Source organism: Lathamus discolor, chromosome Z, assembly GCF_037157495.1.
Source record: "Lathamus discolor isolate bLatDis1 chromosome Z, bLatDis1.hap1, whole genome shotgun sequence".
NCBI lineage: Eukaryota > Metazoa > Chordata > Aves > Psittaciformes > Psittacidae > Lathamus > Lathamus discolor.
Genome location: NC_088909.1, coordinates 101,003,413 through 101,020,919, shown reverse-complemented (window position 1 = coordinate 101,020,919; position 17,507 = coordinate 101,003,413). Strand labels below are relative to the sequence as shown.

Below are 17,507 nucleotides of genomic sequence, written 5' to 3'. Positions count from 1 at the left end.
ATGATACGGTCTCTGAGAGCCCTGAAGCTTTCCATTTCTGGGCTCTCCTCACAGCAGCTCTGTGCTCCCTACAGCTCTCCCATGGTACTTAGAAAAGTAGAGCAGCCTCCAGGCTGCTGAGTCAGGTGGTGGATGCAGTGGCCCTCATGGAGTATTCCCTGGGATCAGCTCTCACCTCCTAGACAGAGCCCAACGAAGCATCAGCCTTTTGCTCCAAAAATCACATCCAAAGTCGTTTGATCCAACATAAAGACCAGATGTGGAATTTCTTTACATGAAATAGGGGAGCTCCATCATCCTGTGCCAGGGAATAGAGCTGAAAGGCCAAGTGCCAAGTTTTAAGGACTAAACCGCCTTTTCTGATTGGTAACACAAATCCAAGTTGGCTAAAATTGGAAAGCCCACCGTGTGCTTCACAGCTGGCGCTCATCCTTCCTGCAGGCTGGAAGCCCCTATTGTTCCACAGACCCGATCAGCTCCCCACCCTCAACAAGGGGATGCTCTTGTTGACTCAGCACATCCTGCAGCCCTCCATACACATCCTGGGTGGGCCGGAGGGCTGGCTCGTGCCATCCGAAGCTGGAGATGGAAATGGGCTGTGTCCTCTTTCCACCTTGCTGTGGGAAGGGAAACAGATGTTTCTGCCATCCATCCCTTCCCTGTCTTCTACTGCTGGACCCTCGCACAGCACCCTGAATAGATGACATGAAGCAGAGGGGCTATAGTTGGGCTTTACTCCTTGAGTACACGTGAGAAATCCAGTTTTAGCTTGGGCAGGCATTGAAAAGTCAACTTCCCTCTTCTGTCCAGGCAAAATGTGCCTGCAGGCACCCAGAGCTGCCTCCTCTGTCTGCATTTTGGGGAGATCCTCCCTTCTAGGCATTGCCTTTTACTCTCTGCAGCCTCCATCGGCTCAGAGCCGGCTGGAGAGGCCCAAGAGCTGGCTACAGGGATGATGCTGCGAATTCACATGCCATGTGCGAGGACAGCTGCAAACGCTATATGGAGGGGGAAAACAAAACCAACCCACCCCAAAATCCCAGGGCAGGAGGCCTGCACAAAGCCTGCAGTCCTGGCCTCCTGGCTCCCAGCCTTGTGTTCACCACTCATTCATCTCAGGATACAATCCCAGTTTTCACTCTGCTCTTCAAGCTCCCCATGAAGTTGTTCTCACTGAGTTTCACAATTTCTTTTCTCTCTCTTCCAGCAGCGACCTCAACCACTGCTGCCTCCCAGCAAAAGGGTCTCCATGACCTTTGTAATTCAACACACTGGGAAAGGCTCAATCCATTCCCTCTATTCCCAGCCCAACACAGACCTTAAAAGCCCTCTTTGTTCCTGCTACAAACTCTATCCCACAACTGTGGCTTAACCCTTAGGGCACTGCCTCAAATAAAGACTGCTTCACAGAAGCAAGGCGGGTTGCAGCATCCATGGGAAGCTGGACCTACAAAAGAGCTGTGCTGAGAGTCTGCTGGTGGCTTGCAGGACACATCGGATACACATAGTGGGCAGTGCAGGGTGATGCTCTGACCATCATCATCAGTACAAACTAGTACCAACATGTGCATGTGGGGACCGTGTGCCCCACACTGCTGCAGACACATGGGTTGAGCTCACAATGTTTTATAGCCTCCTGGTTTTACTCTGCCTGCCTTCAGTTCATCAGGTTTATTGCAAAACAGGCTCCATGCAGGCAGATTTGGGGCTGCAAGGAAGGAATGGGATGGAGGAAAGAAGCAGATAGGATCAGGAACTCCTCTGCTCCTATCCCCAGTTACAACCACTGCTCTATGCCCAAAGCAGAGACAGCGAGGGATGCCATGCTGTTACCTCTGCAGCCTGCACATAGGTAAGTGTGGTGACAGCACTCCGGATTCTTGCTTTGTCTGAGACAAGCCCAGACCCATATCCTGAGCAGCAGCCCATAAATCACACGAGGGAGGAAGCAGTGCCACGGACTATCATGATCATATGCCCCGCATATGGGAATGCAGAAGGGACGGAAGGTGCAGCCAGCCCTCCTTCCCCTAGCATGATCCCTGGCACAGGAGAAGGCAGTATGCAGCAAGGACTGTTCTGTGGCACCCCAAAATGATGGAACAGAGCTGCCCTGCAGCACCCCGAAACACAGCTCCACAGCAGAGAGAGCAGGCTCACACCGCTGCACCCCAAAACACCACCTCTGCAGACAGGATGGGGTAGGGCCACTTTGCAGCACCCCAAAATGCCATTTCCTACCAGCTGCTGTAACTTCCCCTATGCCCCTTTCCGGTCCTGCTCCACCCCAGGCCACAGGGAAACTGAATCACAGTGAAAGGACAGAGAGCAGGGAGGCAGCACCCAGCACAGCATGGGGAGTAGGGCAAGGATGGTACCGACACCTCTGAAAACCCCAGGATGGGCAGAGATACGGATACCCATGTGCCCCACATTAATCAGCTACCTGAATTACAAGCCTCCTCTGTTCCCACCTCTCTTGAAGCAGAAGTTGGCCCCACTCTGTTGCTGGCCATTCGGACTGCACCCAGCTCTGCTGGGCTACAACTGGTCCCACGGACTGACCCACATGCTCCCTGGCACCAGAGAGAATGGGGACATGCAGGGCTCCGCACCAATGCATGTAACTTAGCACGGCCCGGAAGAGCAAGGTATGGCACATAGGAACAACAAGCCTCAAACCAAACCCAAATGAATTAAAGACCCAGATAGAGCATTATGAACAAGAAGAGTGTCCTGGATCCCAAAAGGCCGGTAGGGGACTGGACTCTCCTTGACAGCAAGTGGTTGCATTCTTTACTTGAAAAGATCAATGTGTTTGAGTAACCTCTTGGATATTCCGGTCCAGCTCTAGAGCTGATGAGTTTCCAGATACTGATGTCAGCCTCTCTGCTTCCACCACACACCTCCAGAAACCCTTCTGAGGGCCTGCTTTCCAGTTAAGGTTTCCACAACAGTGCTCACCCACTCCAGCATCCTCTAAAATCCCTATGTCTGGTGCAGTAGCAAATCACCACCCATTTATCTGCCTTGTTGGCAGAGAAGCTAAAGATTTGCTCATTCAGGCCCTGGGTTAGACATGTCACTAACGTTATTAAAGTTAAGGGGTTTTTTACTGCATTTCTCAAGATCACAGTGAGGTTAAGAGCCCTTCTGGGCCACTGAATGGGAAAGCAGAGATCAAGCTGCAGAAAGCACAGATATTATACCCTTCTCATCTGAAAACCTCCTGGCATCCTTTACCCAGGCTCAGGTCTTTTGGTTCCTTTATTCCACCTTCCTGGGGACCCTGAAAACAGACCCTTCCCCAGGGAAACACATTAAGGTGGTATTTTCTGTGGTTGCCATAAAACCATAACGCTCATGCCAATACCCTTGCCCCTGCTCTGGCTCCCTGGACAGCAAAACAGAGATTAAACTCATTATCCCCTATCACTTTATGGCGCAATCTTTTCATTTCTCTGTTAACACACATCTGAGACGTATCAAGTGTCAGGCAGGCTCATTCCAAAGGAAATTCCCTGCTCTTTCCTTACAACGATCTGTGCAAGTAATGCCTTTTCGGTAGTGAAAAGAAAAAGTCCAAACCAAATCAAAACACCACCATCCGAAACCCCCTCCAAAACAAAAAACACTCCAAAACTCCCACTTTAAGGTGTGATTAAGGACAGAATTTGACTTTTCTTTCAGACCACAACTTTGGTCAGACCTTTCCCAGGCTCTGGAGGGAAGAACTGAGTGTTCTCAGTACTGCTCACACTGGTGCAGCTCCACCACCAAGGCCTGGCGTTGTGCATTGAGGAAGCTTTCAAGTGGGAGATGCCTTTTCCTTCCCCAAAGCAACCAGCACATGAGCACAGGCATTTCCTGGTAAACTGTTCCTCCTTGCTTCCAGCCTCTGCTACAGAGGTGGCCTCTGATAGCAGCCTTCCTCCGGAAGCACTACTGCGTTTTGCTCCGCTGCTCTAACAGTATGATATTGAAGGGAAACAGAATTAAACAGCGCTGTGATCTAGAGCAAATCATTCCTCCTGAGCTGCCAGGGAGACAGCTGCACAGGAGAAAGACAGGAGCTCTGTTTCCTCAGCAAATCTAAGCCACGAAACAGCCCTTCAAGCAATAGGCACAGCAGCAACAGGAGCACTTTCAGGGGACCAGATTGATGCTGCTGGGTTTTGTGTCCTCTCTGTCCAGATTTACCACAGGACCAGGCCAGACCATTGCAAATACCTTAAGATCTCAGCCCGTCAGCCCAGGGAGGATGTCAGCAGACCAGACACAGACAAAAAGCCTGAGAACATTCTAGCTCCCCAAAAACTGCTCGTACTTTCAGCTGTTGCTGCTCCTAGAAGACGAATTGAAAGCAAGCCTCAGACCCAGTACTTGATGCCATAGCAGCTTCGTTTTGCCAGATGCCACAGCAGTGAGGACTTTGAGCTTACCCTCCCTACGCCACCGGCCCAGCTATGTTAACCTCACCAGCAGTGCAAACACTGGTGTAGAAAGGACTGGAGTGACCGTGCTAACCTGCCTGTGCTGTGCTCTCTGCACCGCTACAGCTCTGCTGACTGGCAGCAAGAAACCTCCATTGCACGGAGTCCAGGCATCTTCTCCACTTCCAAGCTGAGCAAAGCGTTGGCTCTTGCAAGCTATTTGTTATGCATCTTCCAGATGGGGCAATCCATACAGCTCTGCTGGGCTTAGCTATCACCTCACAGGCCAGGGAACGCATGTAGAAACATCCACCGAGTCACAGCTTCCTCTTGGTTCCAATGATCCATCATCTCTCTGCTGTAATCCCCAGCTCTCTTTCCACAGCAGCACCATTCAGGTTGCTCCTGATGCCCGAAAGGACACTGGCCATTTGCTCAGCACAGTCCCCACTGACTATTAGCAGGTTTGCACGTCCACGACTTGCCTAAGGCGATGGCAGCAGTGAAGTGCAGCAGCACGTAACCCACACAGGACTTTCCAAACTTCAACACCGCAGCTCAGCCAGGAGGAAATCTCTCTTGGCTGCCTCTCCCTAAATGCTTATTCCAGCACTGCCTGTCTTAAGTGCTCCCCAGACTGGGAGAAGGGTATGTGACCCCACTGCCTTCGGGCTTTTCTGATGCTTTGTGCTTGCAGTGGGAGCAGGCAAGGCAGTAAAAGAGAGCAGCACTTCTGAGATGACACAGTTATACCCCATCAGGTCACAGCACGCAGGAACTGAGTCTCGGGCAAGGTGCTGTTGAAATGGCAAAAGAGAGAGCACCATCTGCCCTAGAAACCGACATTCACACCCCAGCACACATCCATAACCCAGAGCCCTCTACGATGGGCTCTGCATCCACTTCATGGTATGGTTCATGGCACATCTTGAGGCCATGGTCTGGAGGGCAGATCAGAAACAACAGGCTGTATAAGAGGGGTAAGAGGGAAAGACAGTTTGGATTCTGACAACTCTCCACCATCATCCACACCCGTAATATAAACACCAATTCTCATACCAGGTGCTGAAGGTCACATGCACGAAGACCTGTGCTCAAGCTGCTGACCTGGAATTGCCTTCAGGGTCAGGTACCAGTGTCCCAGCATCCTCCATGGGAAGCAAGCTGTTCCCTTCTGAAAAGGGAAGGAACCTGCAGGAAGTGGGAGGGAGGAGGAAGCACACTGCTCTCTACTGCAGACTGTTTTCCCAGAGGCTCCATGTTTCAGCTTCAACCTCCTAAATAAGGAGGTGTTCTCCCTTGGGAACACCATGGTCCAGAGGCCAGGGGACATTTTACAAACACATCCAGCCTGTTCAGGAGTTCTAATCACAGAATGGCTTAGGTTAGAAGGGACCCACAAGGCTCATTTAGTCCATTCCCCTGCAATGAGCAGGGGCATCTTCAACTAGATCAGGTTGCCCAGAACCATCCAGGCTGGCCTTGAATGTCTCCAGGGATGGGGCATCCACCACCCCTCTGGGCAACCTGTGCCAGTGGTTTACACCCTCTTTGTAAAGAATTCCTTCCTCACATCCATCTCCTTCTTTTAGTTTAAAACCATCGCTCCTCATTCTGTTGCAACAGGCCCTGCTGAAAAATCTCTCCCCATCTTTCTTATAGGTCCCTTTTAAGTACTGAATGGGTGATCTGGAACTGCAGCATTGCACAGCCTGTACAGATCTTATAATCACCCTAAACAGGAGAGGGACACGATGGCAGATTGGGAATGGTGAAATGGTTTTCAGGGGAGTTTCTGAGGCTTTGTGCCCTTGTTCAGGGCTGGATGGAGAAGTAACAGCTCAGGCTGTGACACTTGTGAGCACAGGGCTGACGGGCAGCTCACAAACAGGCATCCTTTCCTCCCCAGTTCTGCCTGAACATCCCAGGCCCAGACAAACTGATCACAGGCACCACAGCAGCAACCCGCGGCAACCCCATACATGCGAGCTCAGAGCATCCTCCGAAGGTGGAAGCGGTGGGGCAGGCTCCTTCCCCTCTGTTCTGGGTGTGAGCTGCAGGCAGGGCACTGCAGCTCTGTGAGCACTGACCTTCGGGAGGTGTAATGAGAGAGCTCTACAGATCACACAGCCATCCACACTGAGACGGGCAAACCGTGCTTGCTGCCAGCCTGTCCCTTCCCCTGGGCTCGCACGCCGGGCGTTAAGCACATCATGGATAACAGGTCAGGTCACAGTATACAACATGGCCAGGCTGGAGCTGGTTTCCTCACCTATTCTCTCTACACAGCAGTATCACGATGTTCCCTGCTTCCTTCAGCAACAGCAGCCAGCTCTCCACTAGCACGTGGCAATGGGTCTGCCCAAAGGCAGCTTCAGAAACATCTAACCTTTCCTTTACCTGCCCCAGAGGGCTCACTAGGTAGGGCTTCTGCTCTCCCTCACAGTACAGATACCCCAGAGCAAGGCAAACTGGCTGTGAGAGGTGTATGGTTCTGTACAGGGCCAGGCATCCTGGGAAGACGCATGCATGACTGGAGCCACTTACATTGATTAACTGAGGATAAGCAAGGGCAGCAGAATGACTTGCTTTCCTCGGTGGTGCAGTGAGAGGGCTCAGGAGACTGGTTTTCTTTCTGGTTTAGCCTGCTCTGCAACTCAAGCCTTCAAACACAACAGGTCCGCAAACAGGAGCTGCCTGACCCTTCCCCAGTGAGGGGCGGAAGAGGGGAGGAGGTGGACAAAACACTGCTGATGGAGGAGAATGGCTCTGGATGCTAGATTGCCACGCAGGAGCCCAGCGGTGCTGAGCCCATGGCGAGGCTGGGACGGGGCTGCATCAAGGGCTGTGGCAGGTTGTAGATTTGCCCTGGCTACTCCTTCACCGTGCGCTGCGGAAAGCACAGAGCAGCGATGCTGCCAGTGGCAAGTTGCCATAGCAATCCCCCCAAGCATGCTCCTGCCTCCCTTCTTTGTCTCTGCTCCCCCAACCTTGCTGTCCCCTCCCCACTCCCCTACACGTAAAACCTGCTGCACAACATTCAAATGCCTCAACGTGCTCCTGAAGGGCTGTTCATCACCCTGAGGAAGGAAGGGAGCTGGGGTGGAAGCACGCCCCCCAAGCCATCACCCCCACATGATTCTTGGGCAAGGTGCCTACTCTGTACCTGATGCCTCACACCCCACTGTGTCTGGTTCTAACGCATGACACAGCAGCCAGACTCGAGGTGTAGAGGCCCTTCTAGCTGCAACACCCATTGTGCTGCGGCAGGCAGGGATGCTTCAGCGTCATTGACTGTCCCATGCTGCCTTCTCCACGGTGGTGACTCACAGACCTTGCTCAGCCCAGCACAACACATCTGCCTGCAGGTCAGGAGCTCTTTCCACCTTGTCTCAGCACCAGCTTTTGGTGGAAATGGGGGTCCCAGACTCTTCTTGCTGCAGCCCGGCAGGAACCTCCTGAGTGTCTGCTCTCCAGTCCCAGCCCATTCTCACTTCAGGCTGGTCTGTTCTGCTGCACCAGACCTCTCTGTGGCTTGACCCAGAGACAGGATCCTGCTTTGCTTCCTGTCCTAAAAGCTGGTGTCTACCATTGCTAAGTGCTGCTAAACAGTTACCTAACCTGGCACGTAAGCAGAGTTCCTCTCCCTTTCACCTCTCCCATATGGGTACAAGATACAAGGAGAAGAAAAAGGACCCTCCTGAACCACGCTCACGTGCGATATGTGATTTCTTTCAACTAATTAATACAATGCCTTAATAGAATGGCTTAAAAACCCAAAACCTTCTAAAGCTCTGCTTCCCTCTCCCTTCTGTCCTTCCCCAGATCTAGCAGGGCCCATCACATCCAGTTACATCACTTGTGGGTTATAGCAGAGGCTATTGAAGCCTCAGTCCTGATCCAGCATGAGTCACAGAGCTCAGAAGACTGTGCAACTTCCTTCTGATATCATCAACCATGTCTTACATGGGCTAAAAATAAAGACAGGCCAAAACTGCAGAGCCACATCTTGCCTTGACGTAAAACTTAGCAAAGCTCAGTGCTTAATGAAGCTCCACTTGAGTGAGTGGAACACAGAAAGTGCAGAGGCCAAAAGTCTTGGGTGTACAAACAAGACAAAGGCCAAGAGGGTTCATTCACGCTGTGCTGGGCTGGGGAATAGAGGTGGCGGATGCGCAGCAGCCACCCAGCAGTACAGCGAGGGCTGGAGTTGGGCTCTCATCACTCCTGGCTGTGGGCTTTGGGGTATTTCCAAACCCAGAGGTTCCGCAGCACCCGTCTGAGACAACAGGAACTGAACGCTGCATTTTTAGCAGTAAAAGGCTGGAAAGCTGCAGCCTGCTTCCCACCACACAGTGTGTGGGCACCCACAAAGCACGGTCCAAAGTGTGCACGGTGCTAAGGCTAAAAAAAGGGGTCACACATACATCTGATACGGCTTAGACGCTTTAGGTAAGTGAGGAATCCAAAGTTCTTCCTAACCCCTGGGACACTATGCTCCAGCAAAGCCTTCACACATGAGGGTACGGGACTCTCACATAGCTCTTAGCAGGGAGCTGTGGGATCGCACACAAATAGGAGCTCAGAGGGACACCGGCAATGTTCGGAGACCTAAAATTAGCCTCAGCAGATGATCCTCTGCTCCATTCTTGGGAGCAGCAAGAACAGAACAAGGATCCAGCTGTCCCAACACTCCCATGAACAGGGTCTTCAAATGCCCGACCTACTTGCAGCAGAGATGGTAGGGCAAAGAGGGGATTCCTCACATAACTTCAGTGCCAATACTCACATGGGACACAGGACCCCATCTCTGAAGGGGAGGGCAGCATTTTCTTGGGGTTTCCAGTGGAAAAAAGACCTAGTCTTAGATGAGATGGTCGGACCAAGGAGTGATGGCAGCCCACACATGCTAAGAGCAGGCTGAAGGATGTTAGGCTGACCACTTTCTATTGGAGATATAACCTCCACTATGCCCAGTCTTTGAGTTTGCCAGTGAAGCATTCCATCCTGTTCCAGACAGGCACTGCAGGTCTGTCCAAGGGTGTGCAAGTTGTACCAGCTTCCACACTACTGCCAGCTGCACTAAACTGAGCTAACATGGTTCATTCAGCCCAAATACAAGTTCACTAATCACCTGGGTTATGTGATATCCAAACCAGAGAAGAGGTCCATGCCAAGAACAAGTAATGAGAGAAGGTGCTGCTCTACACATATATAGGAGATCTGTTGTCCAATACCAAGGTGTTTGCTCGGCAGGGCAGGGTGGGGGAAGAAAAGTGGATCCAACATGGAGAGCCCTGTGTTAAAATGCCTCTTGTCAAGAGGCAGCGGAGCGCTGAGAAGGTGCTGTGAGCTTAGCGGATTGGGATCTGCAAGCAGCTCCATCAGAACATCCTTGTATCTGTTCTTAGCAACCTAACGTGTCTTTACCACCACTAAGAGACTGCTGAGCAGGTACTGCTGATCAGTGAGACCTCACTTGGGAGTACTGCGTTCAGCACTGGGGACCCCAGCACAAGAGGGATGTGGACCTATTGGAGTGAGTCCAGAGGAGGCCACGACTATGATCCAGGGGCTGGAGCAGCTCTGCTATGGAGACTGAGAGAGTGCAGGCTGAGAGAGCTGGAGCTGATCAGCCTGGAGAAGAGAAGGCTCCAGGGAGACCTTAGAGCAGCTCCAGTGCCTAAAGGGGCTGCAGGAAACCTGGAGAGGGGCTTTGGACAAGGGCCTGTAGGGACAGGACAAGGGGAATGGCTTTAACCTGACACAGGAAAGACTGAGGTAAGATCTTAGGCAGAAGCTCTTCCCTGTGAGGGTGCTGAGGCGCTGGCACAGGGTGCCCAGAGAAGCTGTGGCTGCCCCATCCCTGGCAGTGTTCAAGGCCAGGTTGGACACAGGGGCTTGGAGCAAGCTGCTCTAGTGGAAGGTGTCCCTGCCTGTGGCAGGGGTTGGAACTGGGTGAGCTTTAAGAGCCCGTCCAACCCAACCCATTTTATGACTCCGTGATAGAGAGCAAGATCATGTCTGCTGAGAGCTCTGGGTGAAGCCTTAGCTCTGTTTGCTCAGGTGAAGGACAGCAACCAGAAGAGACCAACAGCTGGGATATGCTCCCATCCCATACAGTCAGTACACAGGAGCACGAGTGGAGCAAAACAGCACAGTCTGCAAGTTCCCAGGGGCTTAAAGCTCACTGCCCTTAAGCTCCCAACAACGGTGTGGAGGGTTCACACTGGCTGCACACATCCCAGCTCCCTTCACACACTGCCAGCTAGGCAGGAGGCAGGAGCACCCACTGGGCTGTGGGAACACCTCACCTGGGTGACACGTACTCTGCAGAGCTGTCCCTATGGGCCACAGAGAGGACAACACGGCGCTCCCCTGCTTCTTCACACAGCCCTGGTGAAGGAAGAGAAACCAGTGATGACAGAACGGGTGCTAACCTTGGTGTAGGGCTGAAGCAGAGGGGAAAGGCAGCTCTCAGATGTCAGCACCCGCAGCGTGGTGTTGGGGTTGCTTGCTCTCGCTGCTTGAGTCACCTGGAAAGAGAAGTGCACAGATACACATTCGTCTCGGCTGGGAATGCCCTGTCCGCACAATAAGGCTTTCCAAACACCGTGTGGGCAGTAACCGCTCATCCAGCCACGCGAGTTAGAGGCATGTGCACAGAAGAGACAGACCCCGAGCACGGCAGCACCTTAAATATCCCCTACATCTTCTATCAGTGCTGAGGCTGCCCATCCAGCTGCAGCCCTGACTCCTGCCTGGGGTCACCCCAGTTCCCTGTGTGACTCTGCATGGATGCCTGGTTGGCACCCAGGGAGGGCTGCTATGGTCATGTCCACCGTCTCCCTTCCCCAGATTCCAATGGGAAGCAGAGGCCTTTCTGTGTTTGCTTTGTTCTTCTCTACCCGCTGTACACTGCTCCACCACGCAGGCTTTGCTGGTACTCGAGTGGGTGCCACAACCAAGCCGTGGTCCTCACAAGCCACCCGTTAAACCACCTCACAGAGACATGGAGCCAGGGCAGGGAGGGCCAGCATCACTGCTGGAAAGACCCCATTCCCAACAACTGAAACAGACCAAGCCGAATCCAGCACTGCAGCGTTTCCCAGGCTACAACAAAGGGGGAAAACGACAACTGCTTAATAGAAATCTCCAAGGGGCCTGCCAACACCATCACAAAGATGGTGTTTAAGCCTCCTGCCTGGGCTCACAATGCTTTAATTACAGGCTACTGGAGACTGCACTGTGGGGTTAGGTCCTCATGCCCAGGAGGTCCTGAAAACCAGGATGGGATCAGCCTCCCCAAACCAGGCCTGACGTTCCCCTGGCTGCAGGCACGATGAGATAAAGCTGCTTAGGATCAGACCCGGCTCCCCAGCCTGCCCTCCTGCAGGGGCAATCACCCCATGGTACCATCGGCAGCACACGCCAGTGCCCTGGGCTCAGCTGTAACAGCTGTGTTTCTCCCTCCTAGTGTCTGGTGCAGGGCTGTGTTTTGGCTTTAGTCTAACAACAACGCTGATAACACACGGATGTTTTTAGTTGTTACTCAGTAATATTTACCCTGACCAAGGACTTTTCAGTCTCTTATGCTCTGCCAGTGAGGAAGGGCTTGGAAGGTGGGAAGAAGAAGAGACAGGACACCTGACCCCAACTATCCAAAGGGGTATTCCATACCACAGCACGTCATGCCCAGTATACAAACTGGGGGGAGTCATCCCGAAGGCCCAGATCACTGCTTGGGTTGTTCTGGGTACTGGGGAGCGAGTGGTGAGGAATTGTATTGTGAATCACTGCTGTTTATTGCTGGTTTATTTTCCTTCCCTTTTTAGTTCCATACACTCTCCCCTTGTTATTTCCCTTACCATTATTATTAGTAGCAGTAGTTAATAGTAGCGGGTTTGTGTTGTACCTTAGTTACTGGACTGTTATCTCAACCTGTGGGATTTACATTCTTTCCATTCTCCTCCCCATCCCACCAGGAGCCAGGGGGAAGAAGAGAGGGAGAAGCAAGCATGGTTCTGAGTTACCGGCTGGTCTTAAACCACAACACCCAGCTCTGACCAGAGCCACAGCACCAGTGAGCAGAGCACAGCACCTACATGGTGAATGTGGGGAGGCACTGCCACAACAGCTTACTGGTGCACCAGCCCTTAACACAGTCACAGAGACACCCAGGAAGTCTGTGCTCCTTGTCACCTGCACCTACACAGCTAGCAGGTCAACCTGCACCAGTGTCCATGAGAGGTCCCACCTGCAATCTGTACCAGCTAGTCACCAGGGATATGGTTTTGGAGAGCTTAAGCAGTAAGTGTTGCATGTGTATGTGTAAACACAGATATATAAAACCTTCCACCATTTCCCTGCTCTACCGCAGTATGTTCCAGAGAAGGCTCTAAGCCTGAGCAGTGACAAGAATTGCTGTGGACATGGCTGAAGTACTGCCACGCTCATGCTGCTGCAGCTCGGGACATAACAGCAATGTATCCAACAGGAACGGGTTGAAAACACTACACAGGAAGAATGCAATTACCCCAAATGGACTGAGGCCAGGGGATCTGGATTATCACCTAGGCTCTTGCATAAAGGGCTTTGTCCACTTCCAACAGGAAGAATCACCAAGGTTGACATCAGCCCCGGCCTGGGACATTGATTCATTATTAGAAAGCACTTCCAGCTGAATCACTGGCTCACACAAGACTCCGCTGAAGGCTTCCCATCCAAGTATTGTTCTACCACCACGCTGCTTAGCTGCGGGGTTGTGCAGGCCACAGCACAGGCGAGTGTGACTGCAAACCGCTGGCCAGTCCTGAAAAAGCTCTCTGACATGCAGAGTGTGGGAGCTCAGCTGCCCCTCATCCAGGACTCACAACCAGCTGAAGACACTGGGAGAAACAGGAGGGAAAACATGTTAATGGCAGCTGGGCATTCAGGAGGCCAATGGAAGAGAGGAGTAAAGCCAAAGGGAGAGTAAAGATTTGCAAAGAGACATACTGGCCAAAGAAACCCATTTTTAAAGCAAACCTCAAACTCCGTGGGACCAAGCTCTCTACAGGGTACATTTACCTGGCTCCTTGCTCCCAAGAGAAAGCAGAATGGGAAAACAAAGGAAGAGAGCTGGTCAGAAGACAGACGGCACTGCAGACTGAAGGAACCACCAGGAACACGCAATGGTGTTAGCAGGATGCAGGGACCACACAACTCCATAGAGGAAGCGGTCCCTGGAAGTGATGCGAGGTGGGGAGAGATGAGGCAAAGCCCTCCTACAGAAAACTCACTACTCACTGCCAAGTAACCTGCAACAACACCCTCCGCAAGCCACTGTTAATGAGCAAATGTCTCCCTTTGGGATTTCTCCCACCTTGCCTTGTCCTGCTTCAAACCTGACTCATTAATTCCTCCAGCCATGGAAGCCCCTGAAAATTTGATTACAGCTCCATTGACAATGTGCTGAGGACACAAATGGCTGCACTTTTTCCTTTCATGTACCTACAAACAATAGCTTTTCTTGTTCTGCACCCAGGAAGCGACCTGGCCCCCAAACACCGTGTATTTCCACACAGAACACTTATGGAGCCTACCAAGTCTATCAGGGAACAAGCGTGGGCAGACCCAGAGCAGTAAGGGCAGCTAAGGGACTTGGGAAGAGGGGGGAGCCATTGACTTTGAAGAGTCAGATCAATAACTATCCCCCTGAACCACCCTCAGACTCAGAAGCAGTGAGGAAGGTTTGGGCATCGCTGGCCTCTGCTACTCAACATGGCCATACAGAAACACGCCAGGGCAAGCAGCTGGTAGGAAGACCAGGGGTTCAGATGTGCTTCTCTGTCCTCAGAAGTCCCTTGAACACATGGAAGCATCTTCCTTTCCTCCTCCTGCTCTGATTGCTCAGAAGACCCGAAACTGCAGGAGGAACAGAGGCTGGGAAAGCCCAGCACCACAGGAGAGGATGTATGGACAGGGGGCTCAATCTGCCTTGGAGGAAGCAACGAGGAGTGAAAGAACAATGCTATCAGTAAAGCTAAAATGGTTTGTTATCCACTCCTGGAGAGGGCAGATGTGAAGAGCAGAGCACTGAATGCTGCTCTGCCCAGGTTGCTGCAAAAGGCAGGGTTCCTAATGTCAGCGCAGAACGATCCCCCAGCTTTCCTTCTGGCAGCGAGTAAGAAATCTCCCATGCAGGGAACACAAACAAGGCGGTGAATGGCGGAGCTGGAACAGCCCCAGCCCTGCCCCACGTGCAGGCCAGACCTCAGTCCACAAGCTCCCCGAGGACCACAGCTCTACAGCCGAGGTGACAGGAGGGCTCTGCTGTCCCCACACACCCCGGCCACCCCAGGGTCCATGGGGAGGGATGCGTTTGGGCCCCATGAGAGTCAGCAGGAGCCTATCAGAACACTATGGGAGCACAGCAGGTGAAGGCAGGTGCTGTCTCCCCTGCAATCATCCCTTTCCAACCCAAACCCTGGAGGAACCCTGCTGCCCTCAGCACATGCGGAGCTGCCGGGAGGCTGCAGCTCCCAGCCTGCTGTCTGGCTGTGCAGGAGCTGCATGCCGGGACGTGTAGTCCCTGCCAGGGCCCCACCACTCGCTCACGCCGAGACCCGCAGGATGGGAATCGCTGCTGTGCAACAAGGCGGTGACAAGGCTTTACAGGATGACTTAATTCTCCCCATCCTCAGCCTCTTGCCTAAAAAACAGCACAGGCAAAACTGACTCCAGTGCTATGACGCTGGGAGTTTTCCCCTGTTTCACCTGCCAGCCCTTGTTCACCTTCTGCGTGTGTCACCAAGTTTGCTCAGGCTCTCCTTTGTGTCAGGTTCAAGTCTGCTATGGCCTCCACAAAGTCCCAGATTCCCCTCTTTGCTAAGGCTCACAGACACCATTCAGGCAGAGGACAGGTCCGTCACCAGATCTTTGCTTTGTCTGATGCTTTTTAAAGCAGCACCGAGGGGAAAGTGACTTTTAAAATACCCGAAGACAACAGCACAGCATTCTCCTACCGCAGGCTTTTATACAGCAGCTCCACAGCACACTCCTTCCGTTAGATAAAAAAGGAGCCTGTAAACCCCAGAGACAACTCTGTGCCCCCCACCCACACCATCTGACGGATCCGGTCCATAGGGGGGTTGGAAGGAAGCCCACCGCCCCGCTCCCAGCACACAGCTCCCATCACACTACATCTGGCACTGCCCGGAGCACGCGGCGTGATCTATGTACAAATCGGGTGCCTCGCCCGCAGCGGAACGCTCCAAACCTCCCCCCCCAGGTCTGTAACTGCAGATGTCGGGTGGGTAAATACCCCCCCCGCGGTCCCTTCCGCCCGTGGCGGCTGTCACCAGAGGGCAGCAGGCCTCTCTGCCGTGCACATCCGCTCCAGCGCTGTTTTCGCAGCCCCACTCGGAGCCTGCGGTTCACCCACCGGGTGGGCAGGTGCCGGCCACGCAGCGCGGGGGGAGCCGCGGCTCCCGCTCCGCGCATCCCCCGTGGGCTCCGGCACGGCCCCACCGACACGGACCCCCCCGGCCCTGAATGGTCCCGGGGGACCACAGCAGCCACCGAGTCCCAACCGCGGTCGGGCTTGAGCGCGGAGGAGGAACAGGGCGGAGGGAGGCCCCATCCCGCAGGCAGAGCCGTGTCAGGCTCTCCCTGCCCGTGTCACTGCGGAGGGGACGTGGCCGGGGAGCTCGGTGGCGGCTGGGAGCCAGGATCCGGGGGGGGGGGTTCGGGGACGCCCCGCCGCAGTGCAGCACCCCCCGGCTCCCCCAGCCCTGCCTCTGACTGTCCCGACACAGCCCCCCCCCCCCCCATCAGCACCGCCCCCAGGCAGTGTGTGTGAGGGGGGCACCCCGCACGCTCCCCCCTCCCCAAACGCTCTCTGCAGTCGCGCCGCCCCGTGCCCCCCCGGGTACACTCCCTCCGCTGCTGGTTACATCGCACTGCCAGGCACAGCCCCCCCGGTCCCCCCCCCAGGCTCACAGCCCCCATTCCCGTCGCTGCCTCCCCCAAGCTCAAAGCCCCCCAGTCCCTGTCACGGAGCCCTAGCTCACGGCCCCACATCCCTGTCACTGGCCCCCACAAGCTCACAGGCTCCCATGCTGGTCGCGGACCCCCCCTTCCTCAGCTCACAGCCCCCAGCTACAGCCTCCCGTTTCGGTCACCCACCCTCCCCCTAGCTCACATCCTCCCACCCCATCACGACCTCCCCGGTACTACGCGGTGACGGTCCCCGCCGACCGTGGCCCCTCCCGGTCGGGGCTCCCGTGGCCCCCCCCAGCCTTCTGCAACCTGGGGGGCAGTCAGCGGGGACGGGGCGCACCCCGCTTCCCACACCGCACAGGCGGCCCGGCCCCGCTCCGTGCCCCCCGGCCCTGCCCGCCGCGGCCCCGCCGGACCCACCAGCGCCCCCTCCACTGCTGCTGCCGCCGCCGCCGCCGCGGCCCCGACTGCTGCGCGGCTCCGTCCGCTCCTTCCGGGTGCCGGCGTGGACACGCCCCCTGTGCCTGCCTGCCCCGCTCTGATTGGTTTGCGGGGCGGGGCACGGCGCGGGGCGGGGCCAAAGTGGGGCCGCGCAGCCAATGGGCGGGCGGAGAGGAGGTGACGCTCGGAGCCTTCTCTCCGCCCCCTCCACGTGCGGGTGTGTGATGACAGCGAGGAAGGGGGCGTGGCCAAGATAAGCGGCTTCTCATTGGCAGCCGGTGGAGGGGGCGTGGCGTGGCTCAGCGCCGGGGCCGGGTGGGGTGACATCGCCCTGACCCCAGCCCGGTTGAGTTGGGGGCGCTGGGCCGGGGCACGGCCCCTCGGGCACGGTACCCACGGACACGGTCCCCCCAGTGCCGATGGGGGTGCATTGATGGCTGCTGCGATACCCCGAGCAGCAACGGGGCGAGGGGCTCTGCCAGCGCCCCGAGGGCCGGCCCCGCGGAGCTCCCCGGGCCGCTGGGGTCACCCTGACTTGGGTAGTTCGGGGTGAAGCTCCCCCCGGCTGACTCACCTCGCAGCTGCAGCAACGCTCTAAATATAGCCGGGACCGCCAGATGATAAATATAAACCGAGATGTCTCCTGGCGTG

At 54.8% G+C, this 17,507-nt stretch overlaps 1 protein-coding gene across 3 annotated transcripts in view; it reads right to left on the bottom strand.

The window, feature by feature from the left end:
* Positions 1 to 16,921, bottom strand: part of ATOSB (atos homolog B) — a 39,111-nt gene extending 22,190 nt beyond the window's left edge. The window contains exons 1-2 of one of the 3 annotated variants that reach the window (XM_065662429.1): positions 16,836 to 16,921; positions 10,874 to 10,969 (exon numbers count right to left, since the gene is read on the bottom strand). The gene's annotated coding sequence lies outside the window, so the exon portion shown is untranslated. Of the gene's footprint in view, positions 1 to 10,747; positions 10,848 to 10,873; positions 10,970 to 16,835 lie in introns of those variants that run through there. The other 2 variants (XM_065662431.1, XM_065662430.1) reach the window with 2 other exon arrangements.
* Positions 16,922 to 17,507: the final 586 nt, after the last annotated feature.